Source organism: Miniopterus natalensis, chromosome 3, assembly GCF_054644295.1.
Source record: "Miniopterus natalensis isolate mMinNat1 chromosome 3, mMinNat1.hap1, whole genome shotgun sequence".
In the NCBI taxonomy this organism is placed as follows: Eukaryota; Metazoa; Chordata; class Mammalia; order Chiroptera; family Miniopteridae; genus Miniopterus; species Miniopterus natalensis.
This window is the reverse complement of record NC_142083.1, coordinates 30,865,633-30,878,939: the sequence shown is the minus strand read 5'-3', so window position 1 is coordinate 30,878,939 and position 13,307 is coordinate 30,865,633. Positions and strand designations below refer to the sequence as shown.

Genomic DNA, 13,307 nt, shown 5'->3' with positions numbered 1-13,307 from the left:
CAGCAGCCCTGGTACCTCATGATAATTAAGAAAGACTTCCCCCACCAGTATAGCGCCTCCTTCCTTTGATTGCTGGTCCACAGGCATGAAGAGCTCAGAGTGACCAGGTGGCACTGTGGCTGCAGGCTCAGTGGAATGGAACCCTTACCATGATCCCTGGTGGAAGGGCAGCCCCATTGGAAACCAGGACCTCTAATCCAGCAGAACCTAAGCTGTAGGAATGGAAAGCACAAAAATGAAAATGAAGTGAATTACTGCGAGTGATGGAGAGAGGGGCCAGTTTTACTTCCATCCCTTCATCCCTAGACCCGTATATTTTAGCGGTTGTGGTGCAGTGCCGTATATCAGATGTTGGCACAGTGCATCTGAGGGAGCTCCCAGCCTGGGCGGTTCTGTCTCTGAACTGCTGTCTTATTTGAATCTTCAACAGGCCATTGCAGCTTTCTATCAGATCTGCTGCTTCTGGATGAGCTGGCTCATGGTAGGACAAATGGACCCTGTGGTCATGTACCCTTACCATTGATATGCACCCTCTGCTGCAAAACGTGCCCCTTCACCAAAGGCAATGCTATGTGAGATCCCATGGAGGTAAGTCAGGGGTTCTAAGAGTCCTCAGATAGTGGGCAGGGAAGGCAGACACATGTAGAGCAGGTTTTATTTCTGCTCTCTCCAGAGTGGAATGTCTCAAGACATGGAGAATGGCACTAACCTCTATAATTCTACCTAAGGTGTAGGATTGCTGCTGATTTAAATTTTCTGCTTAATTGATAACTTGGTTATTATTTCATAACTAGTGAATGCCCACAATGTGTTAAGCTTTTAAATGTCCTGGAAAAATGTTAATATTGCACATTGAGTTTCTGTCCCTAACACTTGGGCTCCAATGGTGAGACAAGTGTGTTCATGTAAATTTGAACTGTTGAGGATGCTGCTTTTACATAAAGTTACCCTAGGACACTGAAGATCTGCTAAGCACACAGCAAATAATTTGTTTTGTTGTTGTCTGCGGAACTAATTAAATACATGGATAGACACACAAGTCAAATCAGTATGCTCCTCTAGTTCATTCAAGAAATCCCAAGAGAATGAGAGTTGTGTCTATTGATGTCTTAATTGCTCTAGATCACCCTGGCACTCCCAGATCTAGGTAAATAATAATCATAACATAAGCTGTTTTTTGGCATATTGTTCTTAGACTAGTGACCCAGAATTTATTTATTTTTGTAGTGGGGAACTAATTCATATTCCTGTATGTAAAAATACCAGAAAATGTAGTATTAAGTAGATTCATTCTACAGGCATAAAAATAAGAAAGAAATGCTGAAGATAACATGGCATTCGAGGTTTAGCCTGTGCAAATTGAGATGCTGGCTGCATCAGCTCCCAGAAAGATCACTGTGGGCAGGTACATGCACATTCCTCTTCACGTGGGAGGGAAAATGGGGCTGGTGTAAAGATATACAAGACCAGTGAGGTAGTTCCTTCCTGCATTCATTTTTGGGGGGTTGAGTTGGTGGAAATTGTTCTCTAATCAGGAAACACCAGGCTTCAGTATGATCACATTGAGGCCTTTCTGGTAGATGAGGGGGTTAGGCTTAGAGAGATGCTGCAATGGAATTTCTGCTGGCTGCTCTGCTCCAAACCAACTAAGCTCATCTCTCCGTGCCTCAGTTCCCTTATTTGTAAATGGAGACTATAATAGGAAACTTCCTCCTGAGGTGGTCAGAAGGACTAAATAAATTAATACATGTAAAATACTTAGACTACCACATGGCTCATAATAAGGACTCAGTAAGTGTTAGCTGCCATCAACAACATCATCATCATCATCATCATCATCATCATCATCATCTTTATCTCACATGTATTCTACTGAGTATGAAAGGAAATTGAAATTTAATAAATATGACTCCATTAACTTGTACTCCAAAAACTGAAGGAGCTCAGATGGCCTAAAGTGATGAAGATTTTTAATAACTTTTATAATTTTCCACTAATTTCCCCATATGCTTTTCTTGATACTATGAAGGTGTTATGGGTTAAATTGTGTCCTCAGGAAAGTATGTTGAAGTCCTTTGTACCTTAGAATGTGATCTCATTTAAAAATAGGGTTACATGCCTGGTGGGGCGTGGCTTAGCAGTTGAGCATCGACCTAGGATCCAGGCGATCGGGGTTCAATTCCCGGTCGGGGCGCATGCCCGGGTTGTGGGCTCGATCAATGACTCTCTCATCATTGATGCTTCTATCTCTCTCTCTCCCTCTCCTGTCCTCTCTCTGAAATCAATAAAGATATATTTAAAAAATAAAAAATAGGGTTACATTACATACATCACTGCAGATGTAATTAAGGTGAGGTCATACTGGAGTCGGGTGGGCTCCTAATCCAATGTGATTGTGTCTTTATCAGTAGTGGGAAATTTGGACATAGGGATGCAGAGAGGGATGATGATATGAAGACACATTAGAGAAGATAGCCATGTGATGATGGAGCCAGAGATTGGAATGATATATGTCCAAGCCATGGAATGTCTAGAATTCAAGGCAGATACCAGAAGGTAGAAAAAGCGTGGAAGGATTTTTTTCTATAGGTTTCAGAGGGAGCATGGCCATGCTGATATCTTAATTTTGGACTTCTAGTCTCCAGAACTGTGAGATAATAAATTTCTGTTGTTATAAGCCACCCATTTGTGGTATTTTGTTATGATAGTCCTAGGAAACAAATACAGAACAGGATAAAAAAATACAACTGAGGGGATGACACAGCGCTCAGACCTAACCAGTCGGGTCATTGGAAGCCTAGAGTAATGTTCAAATGCCAAGGTGTCACTTTATGTTTTCTCTGACTATTTTGACAAAATCCTACAATCTGATTTTTTCCCCCTCTCTCTTTCTAATCTATCTCCAAGATCTGCTTTATTAGGGGAAGACTTCTCTCACCATTATATAAGCGGTAGGTTTATGGATATACATTCTTTCCTATTATACATTTGAAAAAAACCTCTTTAAATTTTGTGCATTCATTCATTCTTCTTTTTTTTTTTTGCATCAGAGCAGAGTGCCAAAGCAACAGTCAGCCTTATTTAGATTACCCAGGGTCACAAGCACTCCTGCTCCTGTGGGTCTTTAGAAAAGAGGGAACATATCTCGTTTTTATGCTGATTTCCTCAACTTGAATACAATTTGATTATTTTCAGAGGAAAAGCAGACTGTTTTTGTGCTGCAGACACTAACTAGATCCCTCCATATATTATATCACTTAACTTTTCCTAGTTCTAAGGACAGCTATTGGACACACACCATTTGTTAGGGCCAGTTTAATCTTTCTACAGTTATCATCTCAGATCCAGGGTGTCCAAGCCAAGATTTATTTGTTTTCAAATACTTTTTCCCTCCTAATAACCTAGAAAATCCTTCCAGAATTACCAATAAGTCCTATTTTCACCTCATACAAGTGACTGACTATGCAGTCAAATTCAAAATTTCATAGATACCTAACCTGAAAGTAGTAGAAGAAAGAGGCAACGTTTAGAAGAATATCTTTAACTCATTAGCTAATTTTCTCCTGACTTTGTTTACTGCCCCTCAAGTTCCATAGGATGATAAGGTTTTGTCCAAGTCAGCAGGCACATTTTTTTGTTTTCATGACTATTCCCAAAAATACATTTGTAATAAGCATTATGTTCTTTTCCAAAGTACAAGTGAGTGACTACTGGTCCTACTGATTCCACTTGTTATTTTGCAATGTATATTAAATAGAAAAGTAGCTTTAAAAATATATAGAGAGTATGCTTTTTCGGAGGTATCAAGCAAGGGCATGAACAAGGACACGGGGCTGTGCATCAAGCAGGAGCCTGCTTTGTATAGTTTTAAAAGAGAGCTGTTAAAGTAGCTTTAGTTCCTTCTGCTCCTTGATTAAATCTTGATTAAAATCAGTGCTGCAGTTAGAACGGGAAGCAGTCTCCTCCTTCCTTTCCCTGCTGTAGGTAACATCACTTGATTGCTTGAGACAGTTAAAGGTTCTTTGGTAGTAAAAGGACAGCAAGATTAATGGGCAGGCATTTCCATAGTAACAGCAAAGCACTCTGGGAGACAGAGCCACTTGGGGGTGGAGCTATATGTGCCAGGATTTCAGCTCCATGGCAACAGTATAGTGTGGGGCTGGGATGCTACAAAACTTAGCAGAGGTCTGTTTAGTGGAGACAATGTATAATCAGAGTTGTCAATCTATTTTAAAATCCAAAGTTAAATAAATCAAATTTGAGACCACAAGCTGATGCAAAACATTTAAAATACACCGTACATTCACTCAAAATTTCTGAAGCATAAGCACAAATAGTTTAAGAACTATCCAATTGTGACAACTTGCTAGTTTAAAAAAATCCAATTACCAAGATTTTTGTCCCAGAGTAGCTGCAGAAAATTACACAATTAGAGCAATTTTTTCTCAGCTGCTCCACTACAGAAAACGAAAGTAATTATACAAAAATAGTGTAAAATACTTTTCACAATTTGCGAGTCAGATTTTTGCTTTCTTTAGAAGAAATTCTGTTTTCCTCTGTAGATAACCATCTCAACCAAAAGTTGAAGAGAGACAGCAGTAAAAAGGAGAAAGGAATAGCTAGAAGAAGAATAAAGAACAGAGCAAAAGGTGAGTGAAATACTAAGTAACTCGGGAGAAGCTGAGAGGAATTCAGAAAGACCTCAGAAGCTAGCATTCCAATTACAATGGGTAAAAGAAGTTTGACACAAAATCATATTCCTCCCACTTTATTAACATCAGAGTTCAAGTTTTTGAAGGTCTCCTTTACTCTACATAAAATTATAACACATTCAGCAAGCTCACCATCCACTTAGGAATAGGCATTATTTCTATCTAGGCCTTTCGAGTCAGGTCTACACAGCCTGAAACAGAAAGATGGAAATTATCTGGTGAAGTGGGGGTAGGTTAATTACTAATCAAGTTCATTAAGGTAAAGCCTGTATGTTTTTATCTGCTCTTTTTTTTTTTTTAAGTTTCTTTATCTTCATTTTTGAAAATATTACAGATGTCCCCTTTTTTATCTCCATTGATCCCCTCCCCCCTTTGTCCATCCCACCCTCAGGCTTTCCCCATACCAATGTCTGTGTCTGCTCTTTATTAAGAATAGTTGTCACCTAGAAGTAGTTACTGAGTGTACGCTAAGAGTTTAAACAATGGATATTAGTGATTGCACCCAATTCCTGCTCTGGGCTGTCTATTCTCTGGAAGGATCTGGATGTCAAATGTGAAGAATCTGGCCCCAGTGTCTCAGAGAAGAGAGAGGCCTATTGCTAAGCACCCAACATTCATATCCTACATCTGGAAAGGAAGGTTTACTATCGGGAACATCTATGAAATTCCCTGCCAAGCATCAGTGCCCATAATCTGGGACCTGTCCTCTTCCCCTACTATCTACACAATTAGCATTATTGTGCTGTGACCCTGATTCCCAGTCTGTAGTTGATTGATTTAAGAATGGGTACCTAAGTCTAACTCAGCTAGTCAAAGCATTGCCCAAGATTTTGGGGATTTGGGATTTGGAGAGCTGAGTCAGTCTCTCACCAGTGACTAAAGCTGTAAGATGTAAAATTCTGAAGTTATTAGTGACCATGTTTTCTGTCATGTGGACAAAAACTCAAAAGACAAGAATAAAAGCAGCAGAGAAAAGCAAAAACAAAAAGTAACAGAAATCAGAATTTTTTCCAACATGTCAACAACAAGCCTGTTGGAGCAATGCCTTCAAAGTTATTTCCAATCTAAAATTCTATATCCAGCCCAACTACTAATAAAAAAACTGTAGAATAAATACATCTTAGATATGCAAGAACTCAAAAATGTATTTCTCAGACATACTTTCTAGGAAAACAATTGACAAAGGCATGCCACTAAAGGAGTGAAGTAAACTAAGAAAGAGGAATACATGGGAAAGGAAATAAGAAGGCAAAGGGATCTGTAGGACTGTGGAGGATCCTAGGATGACTGCTATGTACCAGATTTAGAGGGTCACTAGTCCACAGGAAGCAGTTCACAAATTACTTCCTTTGATTCTGTGTCCATAACTACCCCCCCTCCAGATGAAAATATAGGTATAGTGAAAGTTAGCAGAACTCTATTAAGTTATCTATTGCTGTAACAAATTGCCACAAATGTAGTGCCTGAAGACAACATACATTTTCCACTTATAGTTTCTGTGGGTCAGGAGTTCAGGTACAATTTCGCAGCATCTAATAAAATATATGCGTATTCAACAACCCAGAAATTTTAGATAACAATTTAGGAATAAATCCAACGAAAATATGTACATATACATACCAAAGTATGTGTAATTGAATTAAACTAATTGATGGCCTGTTTTTATCCATTATATGGATAATTCATAGATCTAATCAATAATTCTTATCTATTGGAGCATTGACCATAATCTGTTACACAAATATTCCTGTCAGGAATAAATGGATTCTTCAACTAGAAAATTCAAATTTCACTTCAGTCATTGTTTTGGGTTAGAGTGCCAAAAGAGTAGAAATATGTATCTGACTTGGCTTGTTCCTAAACTTTATTTTACTATGGGTCTAGTATCTGGAACCTAACTCAGAATTGGCATTAAAAAAAGACATAGATTAATCAAAGGAAGTGAACTTGGATATAGATTAAAGGAAGTCTGTGGTTTTGGTGGTGGTTTTGGTGATGATGCTAAATGGCTATCTGACTTTGGGTCAAATGCAATGAGAAGTCACCACAAGTTTGAGGATTCTGGCCACATAAAGTGAAGCTCTCTGATTGTTGATGATTTGATTATGAGAATAGCTAAGCTAAAAAGCATAAGGATAAAAGGTAACAAAAAATAATAAGAGTATAGAAAATCTCTGTTACTGACTAATGAGGTTTCCTTGGAAACTCAGAACTTTTTACCGTCTCTGAAAAAAAGATTGGCAGATACAGTCTAAGAGGCATAGAGGAGTGAATGTCATTTTACCCAGCAACCTTACTCTTCTCTTTTAATGTATATTTGCAGAGCTATTTTTTTTTTTCTTTCTTCCTTGAGTTTGTATTCATCTTCTACAATTTTACTTTCAGATTGCCTTTTTTATTAAAATAATATTTTGCCTCAATTTTAGTATTTGGCAGGAATATTAAGGTGACATATTTTTATCCATTGTATTGAATGCCCATTTCCCCTTTCTCTTTCCAACCTTTACTTTGTACATTCTCTTCTTACCTTGTGATTCCCATTATCTCCATGTTTTCATTCACTTTTTCCCCATAAAAACCTATGTGCAAGAAAAGATTGATAAATTTACTCACTGAAGGACAAAACTTGCTTCTGATAATGCTTATGTGTGCATCAAATAAGTTGCATTTAACTACTAATAAAAAAGATATAACTATGGTGGCTTCAGCATATAAGGGTTTATTTTTCTCATGTAATGAGAAATCTGGAAGCCAATAGATGATGGCTTTGGTAGTACCTCAAGGTCTCTGTGATTATCTTTACCTTTTCTTTATGGTGCTAAGATAACTGCTCCTCTTCCTACCATCGTGTCTATATTCCATGCAGGAAAAAGCAGGAATGTTGGAAGGGGAAAAGGTCAGCTAAGTTAGCTTACTTTAAAGAGTTTTTCCAGAAGTCCTACCTAATGACTCCTGCTACATGGATCAAAACTGGGTCACATGATTACCCATGGCTATAAAGGAGGCTGGTTGCCTAGTCTTTTATCCAGGCACATTGATATCCAATATAAAATTGTGTTTATTACTATAAAAGTAGGGGAGAGTGAATACTGTGTAGGCAACCAGCTATCCTTTCCACACGCATTCTTCTGTTTTGCATTCTAACAAGGGATCAAGCTTAAGATCAAATGAATCTCTAGCCATAGAATTTCAGATATTGGTCAGGGAGTAGGAGGTATTGTGTTGTCAGAGGAGCTTTTCCTGGGATCTCTGAATTCTCATCATGTAGGCCATAGCTTACTCTGTTTCCTCTTAAGGCTGGCCTCTATAAAGGTATGATTGAGGATTAATGTGTGACCTGAAATCTTTTATCATTGAGTGGATACTTATACTGCTTCATTTCTGGGGTTGAGAGATGCCTAGAAGAGGTGGGGAAAAGAATGCTGGGGGAAGGGAGGTAGTGGCTCAGATCTTCTGGTTTATAGACTGTGTGACTCAAACATGGGTGGTGGCTTAGATGGATCACTTTTAACAAAGGTAGAATCAAAGACATAAGGGAGAAAAATTTCAGTATTGAAGTAATCATCAAACTGGTCTAAATAGATATCAATGAATTTCCTATGAACTGTTACCTTTCAGAAGACTAAGGTTGTGCCATTGGAATGGTTCCAAGAAATACAGGGACAAGTGCAGGAAGTACCGTCCTCTCCAGGTACTTCTGGGACTCTTGAGGAAGGCTCTGGTTGTTGCAAGACAACAGTCTAAGTGGGCTGCAACTCCGTAACTTCAGGAGCAACTGTTTCACAGAGTGATTCTCCAGGCTAAGCACACCTCTACCCCATTACTTTGGATGTTGCCATTTCTGCAATCTGGACACCACTGGAGCTGGAAATTTTCCTGTCTTTGGAAATGGATCTCACCTGCCATGTCTCAAGGTTGGTGATTCTTACTGCTTTATTTACATTTGAGAAGAAAAATGCTCCTCATGTGATATGCTCAGCTGTAAGAAGTCCCACATGAAGATTTCTTGAGCCCCCCAAATTATAGAGATTAACATGATAGTCCTTCAGATTTATATACGTAACCCCTTTCTGCCAGTGTGCATCCATGCCTCCAGGGGGCTATGTTTAGGTGAGTTTTAGTATCAGCCATTGTGCTCTCTCTGAAGGACCACTCACCATCAGCAATCAGTATCTGTTGCTGGGTCTAATTTTTCTTCTTTCCTCATGGTAAACCCTCTCAGAAGGTCCCTTTTCCCTTGGTCATTATTGGACCAACCCCAAAACAGCTATATCAGTCTGATCTGTGTGGTGGGCTAGAGTCAAGTCTTTCTCAGTAGAGGCTCCTTAGCAGCTCTGTGAATCAAGAGATGTATATAGGTATGCCTATAATTCTTAAAACTTTTAAACAACCACTCACATGCTAAAAGTAGGTAGTTTAGCTTCTGAACACAGTATATTTTCAATAAGATTTAATCTTTGTCTAATTAACTTATGGCCACAAAACACACACCATTAAAAGGCCCAGGCCTGGAATGAAAAAACTCACCTTAGCTACTCCAAGTGGGTGTGTGTTGGAAGCGGTGGATAAATCCACTTAGTCTAACACCTGTTGCCCACCAATGATTTTCCTTTGAGGAATAAAGTAGGAGAAGCAGATTGAGAACCAAAATGTTACCACACTTATGGATAGAAGTCAGATGGGAGGGTGCGAATTTATATCTGTTGGGCAAGATGAATAGGTAGACTTACCAACCCAGTCATGATAGCACTGGGCTGAGGCAGGCCAGGGGAGGATGGCATTGCTGAACTAAGCATGCCTGGCTTCCCACCCCATAAATCGCCCGCTCTCACTGGGGCTGGAGTGAGTAAAAGACCCTGGACAGCTAGGTGTGTTTAGGGAAAACCCTTCCTGTGGAACCTGGAAGTGGGCCACAGCCTTTTTGTCCTGGTTCACAGCTGGCGGGGTGGTTGTTATACCATTCTGCTTCGTGTTGTGTACTCGCATTTGCTTTTTCTACCTTATTTGTGGTTTCCTAGATTCAGTTCCATCTCTAGGGCCTGAGCACTTCCTTCTTATGCTCATCTGCATTCTTCTTCATTCTCACTTCATAATCAGGAGGCGCTCAGTAGCTGTAAGTGTGGCTTTGATGCTGGGAGACACCATCCTCCCCTCAAAATATTTTCTTCCTCTGACTCTGAGGAGAGAGCTTCCCATTCAGGAGCGAGCTCCGTGGTGGAAGATGCAGTAAAGTGCATTAGCCAGAACCTGCAGGGCCTCAGTAACTGCACTCCGCTTCAAAGAGCATTTGCCCACCGAGCCCTCCCTTCACTCATGGCTTACATCTAAAGAGTATGCTCCCCTAGAACATTCTGCACTGGCTACTGAAGAATCTTGTGAAGTCAAGGCACAAAGAGCCATTCTGTTCTCAGAAATGCCTACATTTATACTACTGAGAGTCTCGCACTTACATATTAAATCTCCTGCTCTCTCTCCTGCGGATTTCAATCTGGCGGGACTACCACATGTCTTTGTGCTCTGTACCGCACACGTGCATATGGTGCATGCTAAATATAAATGCTGTTTGGCAGGATCCTTCTTCCTCTTCCTTTGTTTCTGAAAATGTAGTGAAGAAAATGTGTAATGTGTGCCCTCTTCGAAATGAGACAGACTTTCAGGAAGTGGAAGTATCTTGACAACAAGCCACACATTTTATGCATGTGGCAGGAGTGGCAGCAGTAACTGTCCCCTGCTTTGTCTGGTCAAATCGGGGCTGCTGAGCTGGTTTGCACCCTCTTTTCAGCAGAAGTCAAGCAGCTTCCTGCATAACTGAACCATTTGACTGAGCTTCCAGGGGCTAGTTTTCAGATACTGCAAGTCCTTCCCTCTACTCACACACTAGTCAGGTTAGGTCAGTGTATGGTGCAATAACAAACAACTCAAAGCTCTCTGTAGCATAATGCAGTATATATTTATTTCCTGTTCATGCTTTGTGGCCAAAGTCAGTGACTGCTCATCACAGCCACTCAGGCCCAGGCTGATGGAGGCTGTGGCTCAAAATATGTCTCCACCATCTCTGCAGCCATGGGTCAGAAATGTGGCAAGTCACACTCTGGCTATGAGAGCTTCCGCTGGAAATGACACGTCATTTCTGCTCTCACTCTACTTAGTAATTCTCATGCTATGCTTTACTTCAGAGGGGAGCAGGACAGTATATATGATCAGGTGCCTGAAGGGCACTGAGCTATCAGTATTTTGCTACTGGCACAATGACTAGCATGTCTCCCGCCAGGATTATGAAAAGAGTGGAAAATTCTTCGTGCTTTTATCGAGGTGCCCAGGTACTTTCTAGGTGCGCCAATAGTGCTGTGGAAGGAAGAGAGCAAGACACCACAGAATTAAAGCTATTCCATGCAGGCATCTCATAGGATAGCCCTGTCTTAAAACTGCGCTTAGATTTTAAAAGCAGTGCCATGGCATAGAGAAACCTGGGTTAGGGACAGTAGGGTGAAAGACACGAAAGCACACAGATGCATGCTCCATTTTCAGTCTCCAGAACCAGCCCAAGGTCACACACACAGTGTCACGTCCAGAATGGAACAAATGTGAAAACTGGTAAAATGTTGCTTGAGCCTTTGAGGGGCTGACTTGCATCCTGCTCTCTCTGCCTGGCTTCCTAGCGTCCCCGTGGGTTCTGCTCATGCCAGTAGAGCCTGTTTGGACTTCTTTCGCTGGTGGTGGGGACCTCAGCAAAGCTGGGATTGCAGAGAGTGTGTTTTGTTAGATCTTAAGGACTGTGGAAAGTCCCTGAGCCACTTAGCAGGTGAAAAATCATGACTGTGTCTGTGCCAACTTTGAAGGCCTAACATCTCCAGACTGATTGCAGTGAGCATAGGAAAAACCCGAAGGAGGTTTTCAGATTCAGAGGGCAGTTGAGAGGGCTTGCCTAGTGACACTGATCATAGCTGGCAGGGGGCTGCTTGAGGGGAGGCTGCGGCTTGTGGTTCTTCATGGCCTGCCCCAGACAGAGCCCTCCGTGTAGCAATGAAGGAGAGTTAAAGAAGAGCAGTGGGCTCTCTGGGGATGCCCTGGAGAGGTAGCAAGACTGATTTGACTGTCCACGACTGCTTGGCACAACGTGAATCTCAGCACTTTTTAGCAGGATTCTGCTAATGAATGTGGAACCGAGGGACTGGCAGCTCCATTTCCTTTGGTATTAACATTTTTTACTTTATTTTAATGAGGAAAATGAGATTCTTCTCAGTTTCCTATCACTGAACTCGGTTTGGGAGGGTATGACATTTAACAACAGGGCTTTGAAAAATATTAAGCATTATACAAATACAAGGAATTGTTGCTGCTGTAATTCTGATGAGGCATACACGCAGCTTTGAAGCAGCCTTAATATTGAGGGGATATTTAAGGATTAGGAGGGCCTCTGTAACTATTGGGTATCAAGTCAAGATGGCCTTCGTGAAAAGGGCCAACTAATCTGGCCATATTAAATCCATTTTTAGAAGCTAAATATCCAAACTCTGAGTCAATAAACCACAAACGCAGACATAGATCATGAAACTTGATCATCTCACATCAGATGCAACACTCTCATAAATGATAAACTATGTCAGGCAATTAATTCTAATTTGAGGCTATAACTTGATCATGTTCTTGGCAGAAGAAGGAAATGGCTTTGGGCAAGAGAAATGGCCCCAAATTTCTCAATATGTAGACGCAGCCAAAGTGAAGTAAGAGGGGAGGACTGCCATTAATGGTGGACTTGAGGACGAATCCAGATAATTCAGGAGAAAATGATGTCAGTGTCCTTAAATCAGCCCCAAAGCCTTCTAAAAATGACAGTTAAGCTTTATTAATTTGGATGAATTTGGGGTTAAGGTCAGCCTGAATTGGTAGAAATTTGAATTATAGACTGTTTGGAAAGACATCCAGTTGTGTTCTTTTTCAAGTATAAAAAATGCAAAACTAATAGATAGAAGAATGGGACCAAATATAAGTCCACCAGGGCTGCTCAATCATCCTAATTATTGTTTGCATGCTACTGTGAAATGCTTCAGTCTTACAGTAGGTCTACTGTTGCCTTTTGTATTTTAAAAATATTAATATAATTACAAAGTCCTTGTTTTTTATTATTCAGAAGAAAATTTCAGCCATGTTGAGAAGGATAGCCACAATTTTTGATGTGCTTATACATAGAGGAGTCATCAGAAGGCCAACACATCTGTCCCCACAGTCCTACTTGTCTCATGTCCCATGTGCAGTGGAGCAGAGGCTGCACAGCTTTTTGAGGAATTCAAAACCATTCATCATTCTGAATAATAAAGCCAGGTATGGATTTTTTAAAATAAAAACCCCCTCATAATGATCTAAATCCTTTATATACATTGTTTCTTCACCTGCTAATTCAGCTGGGCAGTTCTGGGCAACAAGGTCGAGTAGATAAAGCTCTCATTGATATTCTTTATCCTTTCAGCTTTTAGTTGCCAGGCCCTTCATTTCCCTTGTATTCTCTTCTTTCTCTTAAGTGAGTACACAGTGAGACTTCAAGACCACTGAGGGCAAAGCTCAGGAGCATGTTGTCCTGTAGTGTGTCTGGGACAT

At 40.5% G+C, this 13,307-nt stretch overlaps 1 long non-coding RNA gene across 1 annotated transcript; it reads left to right on the top strand.

Moving 5' to 3' along the window:
• The first annotated feature begins 488 nt into the window (after positions 1 to 488).
• LOC107526325 (uncharacterized) lies at positions 489 to 13,028 on the top strand. Its single transcript, XR_015714210.1, has 4 exons — positions 489 to 588; positions 4,563 to 4,649; positions 8,331 to 8,626; positions 12,844 to 13,028. It is a non-coding gene; the product is annotated as an uncharacterized LOC107526325 (long non-coding RNA).
• Positions 13,029 to 13,307: the final 279 nt, after the last annotated feature.